Source organism: Setaria viridis, chromosome 6 (assembly GCF_005286985.2).
Source record: "Setaria viridis chromosome 6, Setaria_viridis_v4.0, whole genome shotgun sequence".
Taxonomy (NCBI): domain Eukaryota; kingdom Viridiplantae; phylum Streptophyta; class Magnoliopsida; order Poales; family Poaceae; genus Setaria; species Setaria viridis.
Window position 1 is genome coordinate 25,218,926 of NC_048268.2, and position 19,055 is coordinate 25,237,980.

Sequence of the window (19,055 nt, forward strand, 5' to 3'; positions counted from 1 at the left end):
TGGTAAAAAGGATATGATCAATTCTCAGAATTAAAGCAAACCAAGAGAGAGCGATCCTAATTCAATTCAAAGTGTCAAATGTTGCTTATGGTGGTATGAATAAATATTTTTAGGCATTGGGTAGGATAAATAAAAACTCTCAACCTGGTTAAAAGATATTGATCAATCTTGTTTTTGCAGAGGTTTTAAATAAAAAATAAAATTTTAAATCACCTCCAATTCAAAGCCTTACTCATAAATCATAATCAAAACTGAAGCACTTCATCATCATAAAGCATGGGTATTGCATAAACAAATCGATTACTAAACCTCCACAACTACGATTTAGAATTCAAGACAATGCTCATAATCCAAAGTTGCAAAGACAAAATAAAAGACAAGCAAGCCAAGGTAGACACTAAAAACACTTGCACGATCCTTGAATTTTATTCATGCTTCTTCTCACAAAGACGCTAAAGTAGCCATGTAGGCCTAAGTCTTCCCAAAAGCTTAAGAAGACTACTACTTTATCTACTTTTGGTTGAAATAAAAACACTAATTTAGACTCTCACATGACTCGACTCGACCAAACTAGATCCAAAAACTCATACGAGCGAAGAACTTCACTTTATTCTTCCTCATGTTGCTGAACATCCCGAAGAGCTTCCTCACGTTCCTCTGCAAGAACTTGAAGTCGTCCTCCTAACGGCGATTATTATCTTCTTCCTTTTGATCCAGAGCTTGCAAGGCTTGCATGATGTCATCGACAGCATCGAAGAGGTAGTGGATGTTCTTCCTGCAAGCTGCGGAACATGTACGATCATGCTCCTCCGATTCTGGCCCGTCGTCTTCTAGATCCTTCTCTTTGCCCTTGTCTTGACGGTGGCCATCTTGCTCCTTGCTCGCCTTCTTGCCTTCAGCCCAATCCCAGTACGTGTTGTCATCTTCTTCATCATCACGGCCTGTAGCACCCTATGATCCAGGGCTCCTATCGTCCTCCGAATTGCTATCACCTCCATAGTCAGCTGGCGTGTACTCGGGCATCTTCGCTATGTAGCTCTTATGCTTCATCATGAGGAGCCTTGCTGAATGCCTTGTGGGACCGATGACAACCTCCTTCTTCTTCTTGGGCGCTTCATCTTCGCTCGAGAGGATGATCAACATGTGATCCGCAAGCTTTCCAGATGGTGCCTTGCCTCCAACACTGATGTGAGCGTTACGAGTAGTCCTTGGCGGAGTTTTGGGACCCCACTCACACCTCTTGGCTTCCATATGAAGGGTGAAGGTGGCGGCCAAGGGAGGGGGTGGTGCCGATCGGCTTGGGGAGGTCAAGTCGATCAGCCTGGCCGCCTCCTTCGCCGGCTGCTGCCCCCTCTTGTCTCCCGAGCTCCTGGACGTCACCACTGCACTTTTTTTTAGTTTGGTGGATCTGAATTGCTTGTGTAGATGCAAAACTCAAGCTCCAATTGGCCTCATTATATACTCTTGAAGTCTTTGTCAAGGATCCACACATTTCCAAAAACTTCCTTGCCCCTTCCCGCAAAAATTCACTTCCATCTGTTGTTACCAAAGATGTGAAAGAGGGAACTGAATCGGAGGCGAAAATCTCCCAGGCCGATCGGCCTGGGGCTCTGCCTCCCAAATTTTCATGGCAGCGCGTACGTCTAAAAATATATGTAATTTTTTGAGTCTTACACAAAATTCAAATGAAAATAATAGAATTTAAGATAGAGTATGTACAGGGTACCTATTTTAGTGTCGTCAAGCTTGACTTGGCCGTTCTTCCTTCATGGTATAGACGTCAATAGAATTGATAGGCACGATGTCGGCTTCCAAGAATACCTTTAGCCGCTTTCCATTCACAATATATTGATCTCCTTTGACGTCCATGATTGTTACTGCTCTGGTAGGTGACGCAGAATACATGACGTATGGTCTACCCTACTTGCTCATCAATTTTCCCTTACCGAAGAGTTTAAACCTGGAGTTGAACAATAACACTTTATCCCCTTCTTTGAATTCCTTCTTATGAGGCCTTTTATCAAACCACCTCTTGATTCTTTCCTTGTAAATTCTTGCATTGTGGTAAGCTTTAAGCCTCATCTCTTCCAATTCACTTATTTGAATCCTTCTTTTACTCTCGCAGCATTAAAATCAAGATTCATCTCTTTTATGGCCCAATAAGCTTTATGTTCAAGTTCAATAGGAACATGACATGTTTTTCCATAGACGAATTGATACGGGGTCATACCTATAGGTGTTTTATGAGCTGTCCTATATGCCCATAACGCTCCGTCTAGTTTCTTTGACCAATCCTTCCCTCCTTTGACTATGGTCTTTTTCAATATATCTTTGAGTTGCTTGTTTGAAGTGTCTGCTTGGCCATTTGTTTGAGGATGATAGGTTGTAGACACTCTGTACTCAATCCCCAATTTCTTCAAACATTTGCCAAAATCTTTTTCTATGAAATGCAATCCTCCGTCGCTTATCAATATTCTGGGCACTCCATACCTAGGAAATATTATCTTCTTGATCATGTGAATTGATTCCTCCGTTGATGCCTTCTGATATGGGATAGCTTCTACCCATTTAGACACATAATCAACTATAACCAAGATGTGCTCATAGCCAAGTGAATTTAAGAATGGTCCCATGAAATATATACCCCAAACATCAAATAGATCCACTTGCAAACTATAGTTCAAAGGCATAGAATTTCTAAATGAAATATTTCCTTTTATTTGGCATTCTAAGCAAGTAGCAATGAACCTCTTTGCATCTTTGTGCATCTCTAGCCAATAAAATCCCCTTGCCCATACTTTTGCTTGAGTTTTGAAGTGTCCATAATGTCCTCCATATTCTGATGAATGGCATTTCCTAAGCACCGCGTCTCTTTCTTCTCTAGGAATCCATCTTCTCAATACTCCATCTACTCCATACCTATATAGAAAAGGTGCAGACCAATAGTATTTCTTACTTTCAGCAATATTTTTTCTTTTTTCATTCCTATCCAAGTGATGCAAAGGCGCCCTTTTGATTGCTCTGATAATGTCATGCATCCAATCATCCTTGTCAAGTATTCTGTATAAATGGTCATCTCTCATTCGATCTTCAATTGGCTCATTCCCATTATCTTCTTGGTACATCCTCGACAAGTGGTCAGCTACCACATTTTTTGACCCCTTTTTATCTCTAATTTCCATATCAAACTCTTGTAGTAACAATATCCAATGAATCATACCTGGTTTAGTATCTTTCTTGGACAAAAGATATTTAATTAAAGCATGGTTGGTGTGCACAATCACTTTAGAATACACAATATATGATTTGAATTTTTCCAAAGCAAATACTACGGCAAGCAGCTCCTTCTCTGTAGTTGCATAATTTATTTGAGCCTCATTTAAAGTCTTGCTAGCATAGTAAATTGCGTGTACCTTCCCTTCTGTTCTTGTCCAAGTACTACTCCAATAGTGTAATCACTTGCATCGCACATTATCTCAATAGGTAGATTCCAATCTGGAGGTTGAATGATGGATGCACTGATAAGTGATTGCTTTAAAGTTCTGAAAGCATAGAGATAGTCTTCATTGAATTCAAAGCTCACGTCTTTCTATAGAAGTTGTGTTAATGGTTTTGTTATCTTCGAGAAATCCTTAATAAATCTTCTATAGAATCCGGCATGTCCGATAAAGCTTCTCAATGACTTGATGTCTGTTCGAGGAGGTAACTTTTCCACAGTTTCAATCTTCGCTTTATCAACTTCTACCCCCCCTCTAAGATGACATGCCCTAGCACTATTCCTTGCTTCACCATAAAGTAACACTTCTCCCAGTTTAGAACTAAATCAACTTCTCCACATCATTTTAGAACTTTATCAAGATTCTCCAAGCAATTATCAAAACTAGTGCCGTGTACAGAGAAGTCATCCATAAATACCTCCATAATATTTTCAATAAAATCCGAGAATATAACCATCATGCAACGTTGAAATGATGTGGGCGCATTGCATAGACTAAAAGACATTCTTCTATAAGCAAAAGTTACATACGGACAAGTGAACATCATCTTATGTTGGTCATTCGGATGTATAGGAATTTGAAAGAACCCAGAATATCCATCAAGATAGCAAAAGTGAGAATGTTTTGCTAACCTTTCAAGCATTTCATCGATTAAAGGCAAAGGGAAGTAATTCTTCCTAGTTGCCTTGTTCAACTTCCGATAGTCAATACATATCCTTCATCCTGTCACTATCCTCTGGAGAATTAGCTCATTCTTCTCATTTGTCACAACAGTCAATCTATCCTTCTTTGGCACGCAATGCACTGGGCTTACCCATTCACTGTGTGGTACTGGATAGATTATTCCAGCATTAAGCAATTTGATTGCCTCCTTCTTTACTACATCACGCATAGCATGCTCGATCTTCTCTAGTTCTCCAGAACTAGTTTGTATTGATCTTCTAATTGTATTCAATGAGTGCAAAAGGTTCGATTGATTCCTTTCAAGACTTTGATTGTATATCCAATCACTTTCTAATGTTTTCTTAATAAATTCAGCAGCTTCTCAGTTTCTTCCTTCCTCAACTCGTTGCTGACAATGACTGGATATGTCTTGTTGTTCCCCAAATATTCATATTTTAATCCCTTGGGTAATGGCTTCTTCTCAACATCTAGTTCTTTAGTCTCTTGCTGCTCTAAATCTCCAATGTCTTCAAATTTTTTTGCTTCTAAAGTTCCATATTGCGGTGATAATGCTTCGGTTGCTTCTGCCAGTTCATCATCCTGACCACCCTCATTGTTTTCCATTGCTCTTAGTAGAGGTTCCCTGAAATTTTCAGCAAAACATACACTTTCTAATTCCTCGTTATCAGGAAGTAGAGGCAGGGTTTGTTGAGAAGCAGGCAAAAAATTATAAGTGTATTTGGCACTGTCAAGATTAATCGTTACTTTGTCCCTTCCAGCATCAACCACAGCATTAACCAACTTAAGAAAAGGTCTACCAAGGATAATAACATCATGGCAATCATCAATAACAAAGAAGTCGGTTGGTTTAACTTTTCCCGAGATAGCAACATCTAGATCTCTATGCACATCTAGAAAGACTTTCCGTATGGTTGCACGTTTCACTAGAAAGAATTTCCCGCAAGTCGGTCTTTATGTGATCGGAGTAAGCTATTGGGACAGGATCCTCTCCTGAGGCTGCCCTCTTACTCCCTTGTACTATCCTTAACAGTTTTTAACTCTTTAGTTGGTAAATTTTAGATTTATCTCAAAAACTCACACATTGTGTTTGCATATTCCTAGGGAGTTCTATCTTCTAAAATGATGCTCGATCATCGATCTAGTCATGATCGGGGTAATTTATGGGATTTTTTGCTAGAAGTGGCTTCATGTCATGGTGAGAAAGAGAACAGATGTGGGTTGCTTCTGTAGGTTTGTAAAGAGATGAAAGTCAGATTATTATCTTGGTAGATTTTAATATCTATGAATACAAGGGGTACGTGCTAGGAATTACCTTCATTAAAAGTCCTTAGCGTGATTTCCTAGGTTGACTAGAGCCCTGGCTTCTCAATCTTCGGGTCTTCTGCTTCTACTTCTTGTTGGGGTCATTGGAGCTTCCACCAGGATCTCTGGAGTCCGGATCTTCCATTTCTTGTCGCAGTTGGAGCCTAACCAAGCTAACGCATCTACGCATCTGCTGGACGGCCAAAACTTTGACTTCACATATTTTCTGGATCCTTGGCTTCCAACAAGGTCTTGGTCATGTCCTCGCCTCCAACAAGCATGCATCATACAAATAATTCTAACAATCAATTTCTTGCAATCAATATATGACTAAAGGAAATGGAAAAAGAATGGATGATGGATGCTTTAGGAATTATCAGATTTCTAAGGATAATTCTAGAATAATTGATGGATATTTTATCCATTATTTAGAAATATTTCTAAATAATTCATGGATAGGATAGTTGGATTTCTAGGATAATTTTAAGAAATTAATAATAGATTTTTGAGCAGTACGACCGCTAGGGTTTTGCTGGTATCTAGGGTTTTGATTGGGCAACATATCAACTAGGTTTGGTTAATATAGGAGGTTTGGATTGGGTACTATAACGGCTGGGTTTTGGAATGGATCCTAAGTGTGATTCAGGCGCTAGGTGTTGTGAATGGATTTCAAGGCTAGGAAACTTGCATGACAAGCTCGGCTTCGACCCTACGACGGGTGGAGCTAGTCAAGTTTACTTGGGCTTGGGTTGGCTGTCAGGCTTGAGAGTTTGCACGACGGGCATCACTTCGACCTGACCTGGTGCTAGAAGTTAGCAACCCAGCGATAGGTGGAGCCAAGCAAGACCAAGTGGAAGCTAGAGAGCTTGCACGACAAACTCACTTCGACCACTAGGGTGGAGCTCGGGCAAGATCAAGTGGATGGAAGTTAGAGCTTGCTTGACAGACTCACTTCGGCCACTAGGGCCGAGCTTGGGCAAGGTGACCAAGGATGGGCATGGGAATAGGCTTGGATGGCTCTAAGATATTTTAAGGAATTTTCCTAGGGTTTTTGGAAGTGAAATAAATGAAATGCAACTTTTGGTGTGCACTTTAAGGGGGGCTTTCTACTATGTAAGAAAAGGATATTTTGGAGAAGGGGTCATATGAGGTGATCAATGGGAAAGGAACACATGGATAGGTTTGGAATATTTTGCAGTATTTTTGGAAAAATTTTAGGAACTTTTGGAGTACATGAAGGGCTCTAAGCGAACTTGTGTGTGCATTTGGCTAGGTACGCATAGCAATTTCAGGAGCGCTGCCGCAAGAGGGCGGGGCTGCGGGTACTGTGGTGTGGAACCGTGGTCCACAGGTCGTGGACCGGGTGGCGGCTTGTGTGTGTAGTGTATCTGAACTGGGTGTACGTGGTGGCGGGACGGCAGGGTGACGGTGGGGCGAATGGGGGGTGCATCCGGGTGCCTTGGCGGCGAAGGAGTGCACGGGGTGGCCACGTAGTGCTGAGAGGATGAGAGCGACCTGGGAGGAGGTAGTGGTGGGGCGCTAGTGTAGTACGCCAGTGATGGCTTGCAGTGGGGGCTGGAACGGGACAGGAAGGGGCGAGACGGTTGCTTGGGCACCAAGGAGGGCTGAGGGGGCTGTACTGCGCAGGCACACAATGCGGCGGCGTGGCGAAATTACGGTGGCGGTGTTACTGCGATGGAGGGTGGTAGGAGTGGCACCGCTAAGCGGTGGTGCTGGGGAACGGGCGCCGGTGGCGGCGACGCTGGCATGGTGGAGGGAGTGGGCCGCATGGGCTGGCTCGTGTGGGTGGGTCACAACGAGCGAGCTGTGCGTGTGCAGTGGGTTCCTTCACCGAGGATTCCTAAATCTCCGTTGGGTTCTTCCAATAAAGCCGAGTCACTCTCAACCCTTTCCCCACTTCATATCTTGATTTCTTCCCCTACGGAGGCGAAATCAAAGCCTTCACAAACTTTTCATGGCACACCATAAGCTTGGGTACTCACCAGGTGATGCCTAGCCATCTTGGAGGCTTGACCTAGCCACTCAATCTGTCAATCTGTCAATCCAACTCATTTTTCTCTTCAAATTTGATAGGAACACTCAAGCTCTAGTAACAAAATGGAGGGGATGGAAACACACAAGCGTAGTGGTGGGTGGATTGGATAAAACTAGCTAGAATCACTTGAAGATCACTCAACAAGATCAACTAGCACCGGATATTACTCTACGGTTTTCTCAACTAGGATAACTCGGAGATTACTCGATGAGATCAATTAGCACCGGAGGTTACTCTACGGGTTTCACAAGGAAGAGCAACGCTCAATTCTCATATCATATCAATTCATCAACTCTGCACAACACATTGCATAGCATCCCTTTATATATAGAGGGAGAGACAGACACTTAATACTTTGAACTCTGAGGAAAATTAAATGGACACTTAGGAACTGACTCCCTAATTACTATTCTTAGACTCTAAGATACATATGACTCTTGGGAAACAAAGAGATAATAAAGCAACTGAAGAGTCTTGGACTTTCGCGCGGCTTCCTGGCAGCCTGCACACTTTACACTGAAATGACCATAACTCTTGACTCGGAAGTCCAAAAGATGCATCGTTTGTGGTGTTGGAAACTGTGCCAATTATTTCTCTCTTTTTCATTCTCTCTTGGCTTATAACCAAAATCATAGCAGCCGTTGTTGAACATTGAACTCAGATCCAAAAATTCCATACATGGATCCAAAAAATTTTCACTGATATGTTTGTCCTCAAAAAAGATAATACTTGTTGGCGCATAATAGATAGAAACTTCAAGATTAATGGACAGAAAAGTGTTCGTCTCATCACTTTGAAAGAAATCATCCAATATATTTTCATTAACAGACTCAATAGGATCAAAATCAATGGATATATTTTGCTCCTCATCATAGATCGGTGGCATGCAATAACACCACTTCTTGGAGACACCATACGAATCATAAGATGCCAAACCATAAATCTTGCAACAATGATAGTCCAAAACTTCCCATTTGCTGCAAACCAAGGACATCAAGTTGATCAAAATCAGTACCTTCATAACCAGTAGCGCCATGAAGAGCAGCTTAACATCCGGAAACATCACAACCAGTAGGAGCCCCACAAGCAACTTGATGGCCATAATCCTCACAGCCAGCAGTGGCACGACCAACAACCTCTTGACGAGGTACTTCACAACTAGCAGCCTCAAGACGCTCTAAGCGTTCTTGTACTTGACGATTTTCTTCTCCAAGACCTGCAAGCATCACATCATGGTGATCATGCTCTTGGTTGGCAATGTCGTTGTCGGAGTCTGCTTGATGATGTTGATGACAAGCCATCAACCTTAATCCAGATGATAGAAATCTTGAAGCATGGAACAATAGCTCTGATTACCAAATGATAGGAACACTCTCACTCTAATAACAAAATGGAGGGGATGGAAACATGGAAGCGTAGTGGTGGGTGGATTGGATAAAACTAGAATCACTCGGAGATCACCCAACAAGATCAACTAGCACCGAAGATTACTCTATGGGTTTCTAAAATAGGATAACTTTGAGATTACTTGATGAGATCAACTAGCACTAAAGGTTACTCTACGGGTTTCACAAGGAAGAGCAACGCTCAATTCTCATATCATATCAATTCATCAACTTTGTCCAACAAATTACATAGCATCCCACCCTTTATATAGAGAGGGAGAGATAGACACTTAATACTTGAACTCTTAGAAAAACTAAATGGAAATAAAGAGATAATGAAGCAACTGTAGAGTCTTGAACTTTCGCGCACCTTCCTGGCAGCCTGCATACTTTCCACTAAAATGACCATAACTCTTGACTCGGAAGTCCAAAAGATGCATCGTTTGTGGCATTGGAAACTTAACTCATAGGACTTTCTAATGATGTATCATATGAATACGGAAACCAAGTAGATCAGTACCAGAAATCCATGAAACTTAGAGATGTTGCTGCATGTTCTTCCAACTTGTGTAAACCACCACCATTTCATGTAACCGGTTGGTTTACCTTCCCATGAGGATATCAAAATATCTTGAAAATCTAGAGAGGGGAGACCTTCTTCGGTCTGTGTATATGTCTTTTTTGTGTGGGAAACCAGTAGCAGCTAATGGGAGGCGGTGAGTGGTACAAATACCTATCCCAAAAAACTAGCCGTCGGGCTGTTAAGTTCTAGAATCTCTGGAAAAAATCTCCGAAAACTCTGGAACCCTAAAACTAGCCATTAGATTCAAAAAGTTTCAAACACTACGGAAAACCGTAAATTTGCCGAGTGTTTTTTCCTTTGCCGAGTGTTTTTTTTTGGGACACTCGACAAACAAGCTCTTTGCCGAGTGCCGAGCTAAAAACAATCGGCAAAGAAAAAACACTCGGCAAAGAGGGGCTTTGCCGAGTGTCAAAAACAAAACACTCGGCAAAGAGGGGCTTTGCCGAGTGTTTTATTTTCACACCCGGCAAAGAATTTTTTTTTGAAAAAAAAGTCTTTGCCAAGTGTCCAGATTGGGACACTCGGCAAATGTCAAAAATATATCTCCCGTCCCCGACCCCCCTACCCCGCCACCCCACCCGCCCGACGCCCCCTCCTCTTCCTCCGCGCAACACCGGCCCCCCACCTCCCTCTCCCCGCCGCCGGCTAGCTGCCGCCGCCGCCGCCCCTTCCCTCCCTCCCTCGCTCTCCCACGGTGCCCCTCCCCCTCCTCTCCCCTCCCTCCTCCCTCACGCGGCTGGCCCCTCTCTCCGGTGGCATCTCCGGCCGCCGCCCCGCCCCTCCTCCCCGGATCCGGCAGGGACTTGCGTCGGGGACGTCGGATCTGGCGGGGACTCGCGTCGGGGGCCCCGGGAGCGGCGGTCTTCAAGCGGCGACGTGGAGATGTGGTGGTGGTGGTGGCTGGCAGGAGGCAGCTCGTGGTGGTCTGCGGGCTGTGGTGGTGGTGGTGGTGGCCGGCTGTGGTGGTGGCAGCGGGTGTGGATGGTGGCCGGCTGTAGTGGCGGCGGCGACGGTGTGGATGGTGGCGGCGGGTGTGGATGGTGGCGGCAGGCGTGGATGGTGGCCGGCTATGGTGGTGGCGGTGGTGGCGGTGGTGGCGTGGATGGTGGCAACGTGCTGGTGGTGCGGCCGACGGTGTTGGCGTGCCTTTTTTTTATTTTTTTCGAAAAAATTATTTGCCAAGTGTTTTCTGGGCACTCGGCGAAAGCTTTGCCAAGTGCCCGACCGAAAACACTCGGCAAATGTTACTTTGCCGAGTGCCAGACGCCGAGTGTAACACTCGGCGAATTTGTTGTCGAGAGTATTTTGGGTTTCGCCGAGTGCTCCTGGCGCTCGGCATAAAACCTGTGTCCGGTAGTGGAAATCTCCACAAAAATCTCTGGAAACTCTAAATATTTTTGTTCTCTCAAAAATCTACGAAAACTCCACAAAATTCTCCGAAATCTCCGCAACTTACAGATTCTCCGTAGAATTCTCTGGAATTTCTGCAAGTCCACTGGACAACATAAGTCACCCAAGAGAAAGGGATCTTGGACTCTAAGGAAATCTTGTTCAAAGAACTATCCAGTCCAATTGAAAACAAGCCACAAGATCACTCAGTGCAAGTGTTATGACAAGTGTTTCTCTCATGTTAAAACTTGAAAGGTTAGGTTTGAGCACTGAGGCATAGGTGAAGCTATCATTGCATCCCTCTCGATAGCACGGCATTACATATACTCAAGATCAAAAAATAGACACAATATCAACCACTTGAGCTTGAATACCTTCGCCATGCTGCTTTTCTTTAAAATCACACTTTGACGTGTTTGCAAGCATTTCTTTCTCTTTCTGTCGGTGTTTTAGACCGGCAACCCGCCTGGGGGTACCCTAGGTGGTCTTTTATGCGGTACGGGTCGTCGAGAATCAAGGAATCAATGGTGACGCAAGGAACACGATTTAGACAGGTTCAGGCCGCTAGATCGCGTAATACCCTATGTCCTGTATGCTTGTATGTATTGATCTTAGATGCACTTGGAGTTGTTATGTTTGAGGGGGGTCCCTGCCCATCCTTATATACACGGGAGGGTAGGGTTACAAGTCTGAGTCCTAGTCGAGTACAATTATAGAGTATGGCCTGAGTAGTTTTCCATATGCATACTTGACTAGTCCGAGTGGGATAAGCCTATCCCTTTGTCCTGATCATATCCGAGTACATCCCTTAGTGGGACGTCCAAGGTCTACTCGTGGGCCTAGGGTGCATGCCCGACAAGCCCCCGAGTACTTTGTAGTCGTGCGCTGCAGTCTTGAGTACTGTGGGCATTATCCGAGTAGTTCTTTTGTAGAGGTTGCGGTGTCCAAAGTGATCGAGTACTGTCACGTGGCTGGAAGGTACTCTTCTTGCTCCTTTGAGTTGCTTTTGTTCCGAGAATTTTTTATATGATAGTGCGATGACAATCGCACTCCATATGGAGTAGCTCCCGAGCCTTAGGTTGAGTCGAAGAGTCAGGCTTAGGGTCAATCCTGCTTCTTGGCTGTTTTATACTTGGTAATCTGAAAAAGAAAATTCTAACCATCAGGTACGGTACCCACAGCCCCCGAGCACTTAGGCGATTTTTTTCGTTGAAGTGGTCAAGACCCGTTGAAAAGAGTATCCGGGTGTTTAAGGAAATTAATTTGTCTAAAAACCCATCTGTTGTGTAACTAATGCTTGGAATCCGGAGGTGGCAGAGATATAACCGGAGGGCCCCCTTTCAGTTAGGTTTACACCCCACTGTAGCAGATCTGTTTCTCTTCTTCCCCCACCTTTCCGTTCCTGTTTTCCTCCACCGTGATTGTCTAGCGCCGCCGCCGCCATTGCTGCTCCTCTGAGAGAGGTCTGAGGTTGAGTGCATTTTGCTGCGGGTGAAGCCGGCGGATGCACACCAAGAAGATGGGGAAAAAACCCGAGAAGGCTCAAGGCAAGGCTCCTGCGGCGGGCAAGGTGAAGTCCAAGAAGGGGAAGGAGCTGGTGCTGCCGGCGCTGAAGGTGGGGCCGACAAACCAGACTGTGCCGCCGCCGCCTGGAGCGACGTGGCAGCATTTGGTGATGAAGGAGGCGGTTGTTCAGGCGCTTGTCGATGCCAAACTTCTGCAGTCGAAACAGGTACTCGAGTGGAGGCCTGCCTTCGCTGACGCGTGGCAATTCGAGAATCATCCAAATGAGACAGTTATGCTTGCTCACTTTGTGGAGAGGGGGTTGGCAGTGCCCACCTCCGACTTCTTCAGAGGTATTCTTGAGTACTACAAGCTTCAACTTGTACACTTGAACCCCAATGGTATACTGCACATGTCTATTTTTATGCACCTTTGCGAAGTTTACTTGGGAGTTCCTCCTAGTCTTGAGATGTTTTGGAAGGTGTTCCGTAGCAAGCCTCAGCCTAGTGCTGTTACGACGGAAGTCTTTGGGGGCGCCAGGTTCCAGCTCAGGAACTCAGGCGCGTATATTGACTATAACTTGACTGACTCCCATGGGGAGTGGAAGAAAAGGTGGTTTTATATTGGGAACCATAACCCTCGCTTGCCGGTGGTCACTGGTCATGCGCCGAAGCACGCAGAGAATTGGGTGAGCGAGCCTGAAGATAGCCTAGAGCTCGATCACTTGCTGCCCCAGATTGCTGAGTTGAAGGCACTCGGTTTGACTGGAGTCAATCTAGCAGCCAGCTTCCTCAAGAGAAGAATTTAGCCCTTGCAAAAGCGGGCGCACTTGGGTGGGGAGTACTCAGGTTTTAATGACCCGTCCCGTATGTCTCCGGATGATATTTCTGATGATGATGTTGAGGCACTGTTGGCCAAGTTCTTTAGGAACTATCAAGGAGTACTAGTTCTTCCTTCAACGCTTCGTCAGTTTGATGCTTGGTATCAGCCAGAAGTGGTATGGTCTTTCACTTTGAGTTGTACTTTTTGAACTGTTCGGGATATCGTTTGAGTGTCGACTTGTTTTTGTAGTCCCGAGTTCTTGCCGGCTACTTGGTGTAGTCAGAAGAAGAAGAATCTGTTGTTGAGGAGTCAGAGGACGAGCCCTCTCCTCCTGTGAAGAAACGTTGAGTAGTCCGCAAGATGTCTGCTCCTAAGTCTGCCACGACTTCTCCTGAGAAGTCTCAGGGTGCCAAGGTATGTAGCTGTGTACTCACTTGTAGCTGACGGATTTTAACTTGTAATCTTTGATCACTTTATCTATCTTCAAAAGGCTGACGACGCGGCGCTTGGTGATGATGAGGCTGCTTCGGATGAAGTAGTCGTGAGCGCCCAGGGCGTTGATGTTGCATCTGTTGAGAAGGTACCAGAGAAGGTGCCACCAACAGATGCTGGAGTAGCCCCTGAGCTGACAGTCCAGGCTCCATCGGCTACCGCGCTGCCGGTCCCTGACCAGGCAGTCCTGGGTTTGCCTGCTGGAGTGGCGGACAATGTTGGGAAGGGAGTATCGCCAATAGTTGCTACTAGTTCTTTGTTGTCCAATGTGATTGCTAGTGGTGAGCTTTCTTTCCCGACTGGTTTCATTAGTCTAAGTTGTATTGTAGTCTTGACCCTATGTTTCCTAGGTCTTGGCGAGAAGACAGAGCCAGCAGCTGCTCCCGTGGCGTCGAGTACTTGGCCACCTTTTGCCGAGAAGAAGCGTGTGCGATTGCCGCCACGATCAACTCGGTGAGTTGTTTATCCTTGGTGTGTATCTTCGAGTTTTCTTGAAGTCGTGTAATGACTTTGTATTTTGATGTAGGGATGTGGAGGAGACTATCCCTGTGGAGGCAGGAGTATATTCGTGTCCCCCGACTACTCTTTTTGCTCCTTTTGAGGATTTGACTGTCGACGAAGTATCCGGAGTTGATGCTAGTCATCTTGGAGCGACCATGTCTATGCTTCCAGAAGTGATCCGCTCGGTGGAAGATCCCCCTGCTGCCTCGGGTTCTGGGAATGTATCCATGTCGGCGTCTACTGGCGGAGATTTGGCTGTAATGGATGCGGGGAAATCTAAGGAACCAGCTACCCTAGGTATGTATCCGCAGTCCTGGTATTGTAGTCGTAGTATTGAGGTGGCTGATGTTAATCTCTTAGGTACTGCCTTGGGTGCAGCTCCTCATCTTGCGAAGAGTACTCAAGGTCCAGTAATCGGGCTCCCGTCTGAGTCAGAGTTCCAGAGAGCTGTCAATGTTTTTCAAAGCTTCCAGGTGTGTTTTCTTTACTTATCTAACAGTTTTAGTAACTAGGGGAGTTGACCGTTTGCTTTGCTGTGCAGGATCTGTATGACTAGATGCAAAGGAACACTCAGGCCCTTCAGGAGCTAAACGAACAATTGGAGCAGGAGTGTGTCCGGCTTGCGAAATCCTTGAGGGTTCATGAAGCTGGAGTGAAATCCTTTGCTGTGGAGTGGTCAGATCACGAAGTCTTGCAGCAGAAGCTGGAGAGCTGCTACAAGTTTTTGAATAAAAAGTATCAAGGTGAGTATTTTTCATGTTCTGGGTATATCCGACTGTAGTCGGTTGTGTTTGAACTTGGCCGTTTTTGCAGAACTCAAGAGGAAGGAGGCTACTGCAAGTAGCCAACTCCTTGATTGGAGAAACGCGCATGACCGAGTAGCGGATGAAGCTGAACATCTTCAAGCCGCGCTGACGGAGGCACAGGCTGCCTGCGAGCATCAGCGGGATAGGAAGATCCAGAATAGAGTGATGCTTGCTATGGCCATAGTGGCGTGCAGAGACCATCCAGACTCATCGATCACGGGCGCATAGTAACTCCTGGGTGGTTGATGGTTGCAGCCCTTGGCTATAAATAGACCCCGTTGGAGGTTGACCCTGAATCAAGCTTTGAGTAGCGATGGATTGCCTTTGGTTGCTGTTGTTTGAGTGTAGAGAGCCTTCAAAGAGTACACCGGTGCTAGAAGATTTCTCGTAGATTGAGGCTACCTTCCCTCCACAGACTCTAGCGCTCATAGGGATAGCTGCGATGCTAGAAGAATCCTCATAGGAGGTTTCATCACGCGCCTCATCTTGCAGCTCGTGATCCAGCGGAGTACGCGCTGGAACTCGCGGGTGATGGGTGATGAGTGCCGCGGTCTTTATCCCGCTCGCTTAGAGGTGGAGGTGTGGCCGTAGAGTGGGTTGGCTCGGCAAGGCTAGCAAAAGAGCAACCTTGGTTCCCTCTATGCGCGGCACGCGGGATTCATCGTTGCCGCTGTCAAGGCAGCGGTGGTGCAGGAGTACCTGGTGTTGCCTTGGGTAGAGGACCTGGATATGGCTGCGTTTTGCGCAGCTTCCTTGCGTGTAGGTCCCTCCCGTTGTAGTCAGCAGACCTGAGTGGCCTTGTGATATTGTAAAAGCCTAAGGCTTAAATGCAGCCCGCCAGTAGGCAGTTGCTTGCAGTCTTCTTGTATTGTATTTCGAGTACATGTACTCGTATGTAATCTTGATGTATCTTCAATCTTGAGTAAAGAATTACTCTACCGCTAAGGCTTTGTACCAGAGCTGGAATGCCTGTTAAGTAGGTAGTCTTGAGTCAAGAGTAGTATATCTTCTAGTTGGTAGTCGAGCTGTTGACTCGAGTAGTTGACGAGTTTTTGCTTGAAGCAATTACTCGAGTGCTGCTACGGGTAGTAGCGACAAAGGTGTTCTATATTCCAAGAGTTTGATACTTGTTCTCCTGAGAGCTCTTGTAGTCTGTAAGATCCGGGTCCTGTAACCTTGGATACAATGTAAGGACCTTCCCATGGTGAATTGAGTTTATGCAATCCTGACGTGTCTTGGATTCGTTTGAGGACCATGTCGCCTAAGTTGAAAGATCGTTCTTTGACGTTGGGGTCGTGGTAACACCTTAACCCATCAAGGTATCTGGCAGATTGTACTAGCACTGTGCATCTTGCTTCTTCTAGACTGTCTAGATCTGTTCACCTTGTTTCTTCTGCCATTTCTTCGTCGTATTGTTCGACTGAGGGAGATTGCCACATGATGTCTGCGGGTAATATAGCTTCTAAGCCATATACGAGGAAATAGGGAGAGGGCCCAGTAGTCTTGCATGGTTGGGTTCGTAGTCCCCATAGAGCATTGGGTAATTCCTTGAGCCATTTGCCTCCTTTTGTGTTGCCGACGTCATCTCCAAGGTTAGAGCTGTCCTTGGTTTAAAGTCCAAGGTTAGAGCTCCAAGTTCAACTACCCATTTGGAAATTCTACCCGTGGCATCTCTGTTGTGGAGGATTTCGCCGAGCGGGAAGTCAGAAATGACTGTGATACTGTGTTCTTGGAAATAATGGCGCAGTTTCCGAGAGGTGAGCAGAATTGTACATAGGAGTTTCTGTATCAGTGAGTACCGAGTTTTGGAGTCCGAGAGTACTTCACTGACAAAGTACACAGGTCTTTGGACTTTGTAAACGTGGCCTGGTTCAGACCGTTCAACTACTATCATCGTGCTGACGACATGAGTAGTAGCTGCTATGTATAGGAGCAAGTCTTCATTTGGAGATGGAGTAGTGAGTACAGGAGGCTTTGACAGGAAGTCTTTGACTTGCGTCAGTGCCTTGTCTACCTCTTCTGTCCATTTAAACTTGTTCTGTCGTTTGAGAAGCTTGAAGAAGGGTAGTCCCCATTCTCCAAATCTCGAGATGAACCGATTGAGAGTTGCCATGCAGCCTGTGAGTTTCTGCACATCCTTGATGCTAGCTGGTGCTTGCATGTTTGTGATGGCAGATATTTTCTCCGGGTTGGCCTCAATGTCGCGATGGCTGATGATGAACCCGAGTAACTTGCCAGAAGGTACTCCGAAGACGCATTTAGTGGGATTGAGTTTTCATCGGAAAGCTCGTAGACTGGAGAAAGTTTCCTCCAAGTCAGCGATGAGTTCCTCCTGGTTTCTTGTTTTGACGACTACGTCGTCCACATAAGCTTCAACATTGCGATGTAGTTGTTTTTTGAAGCACATCTGTATAGCTCGTTGATAGGTTGCTCCTGCGTTTTTTAGTCCGAAGGACATTGTCTTGTAGCAAAAAGCTCCAAATGGTGTGATGAAGGTTGTTTTAGCTTGATCTTCTTTTTGAGGCTTATCTGGTGATAGCCTGAGTAGCAATTGAGAAAACATAGTAAAGCGCACCCAGTAGTGGAGTCGACCACTTGGTCGATCCTGGGTAGCCCGAAAGGGTCTTTAGGACAGTGCTTGTTGAGGTCGGTGTAGTCGACGCACATTCTCCACTCGTTGTTTTTCTTATGAACGAGTATGGGGTTGGCTAGCCAATTAGGGTGAAAGACTTCTTTGATGAACCCTTCCGTGAGTAGCTTGGCTAGCTCTTTTTTTATTGCTTCTTGTCTATTTTGAGCGAACCTGCGGAGTCGCTGCCGTTTTGGAGTAGCTTTGGGATCAACATTTAGAGAGTGCTCGATCAGCTCCTTGGGCACACCGGGCATGTCAGCTGGTTTCCAAGCGAAGATATCGTGGTTAGCCCGAAGGAAACTGACAAGCACGAATTCCTATTTAGGATCTAGCCCTGTTCCAATCAGGGCTGTCTTGGAGGAGTCACCCGTCTGGAGATCGACTGGTTTGAAGTCTTGCTTGCTTGCGGGTTTCACCTTTGTAGACCCCGACTTGTTTTCTGGGATCTCGAGTTCGGTTGGATGGGACTAGGTGCTTGAGAAGTCGCGGCGATCTCCACGGCTTCAGTGTCGCATTCGTAGGATTGCCGTAGATCTCCCCGTAGCGTTAGTTCTCCCTCGGGACCTGGCATTTTGAGTACCAAGTAAACGTAATGTAGTATGGCCATGAATTTGGCGAGTGCTAGCCTTCCGAGTATGGTGTGGTAGGATGTCTCAAAATCGGCGACTTCAAATCTGATATATTCGGTGCGGTAGTGTTCCTTAGTTCCAAAGGTAACTGGGAGGACAACTTGTCCAAGCGGTATAGCTGCGTTTCCAGGTACGATGCCATAGAAGGGTGAATCTGTTGGGGTCAGCATTTCTGTGATGTCGAGGCACATATTTCTTAGTGTTTTGGCGAAAATGACGTTGAGTCCACTTCCACCATCGATGAGTACCTTTGTCAACTTTGACCCTGCCACAACGGGATCGAGTACTAGAGGGAATCGGCCTGGTTCTGAGAATTTCGTCCACTGGTCTTTTCTGCTGAAGGATATGGGTACTTCGGACCATTTAAGTGGTGTTGGATCTATTGGCTCGATGGCCATGATTTTCCTGAGTACGAGTTTGTTGGCTCGCTTGGATGCGGTGCCTGGGATTCCGCCAAAGATGACGTTGACTGTCTTGGAGGTGGTCTGGAAGTCGCCTTCTTCTTCTTCGTTGTTGTGGACTTTGTTCTTGCCCTTGTCCTTTTTCTTGTTGTATTCTTCAGCGGGTGGTGGTGTGGGTAAGTCTTGCATGACTCGACGCATGCTGTAGCAATCTATTGCTGAGTGCTTGCTAATCGGGTGCCATGGGCACTGCTTTTTGAGTAGCTCGGTGAAGGTTGGCCCTTCATCGTTTTTACGGGATCCCTTTTTCCCGGAGTTGGTCATGGCAGCAATGGTGTTGTCGGGCTTCTTTTATCGATTCTGATTACTCGAA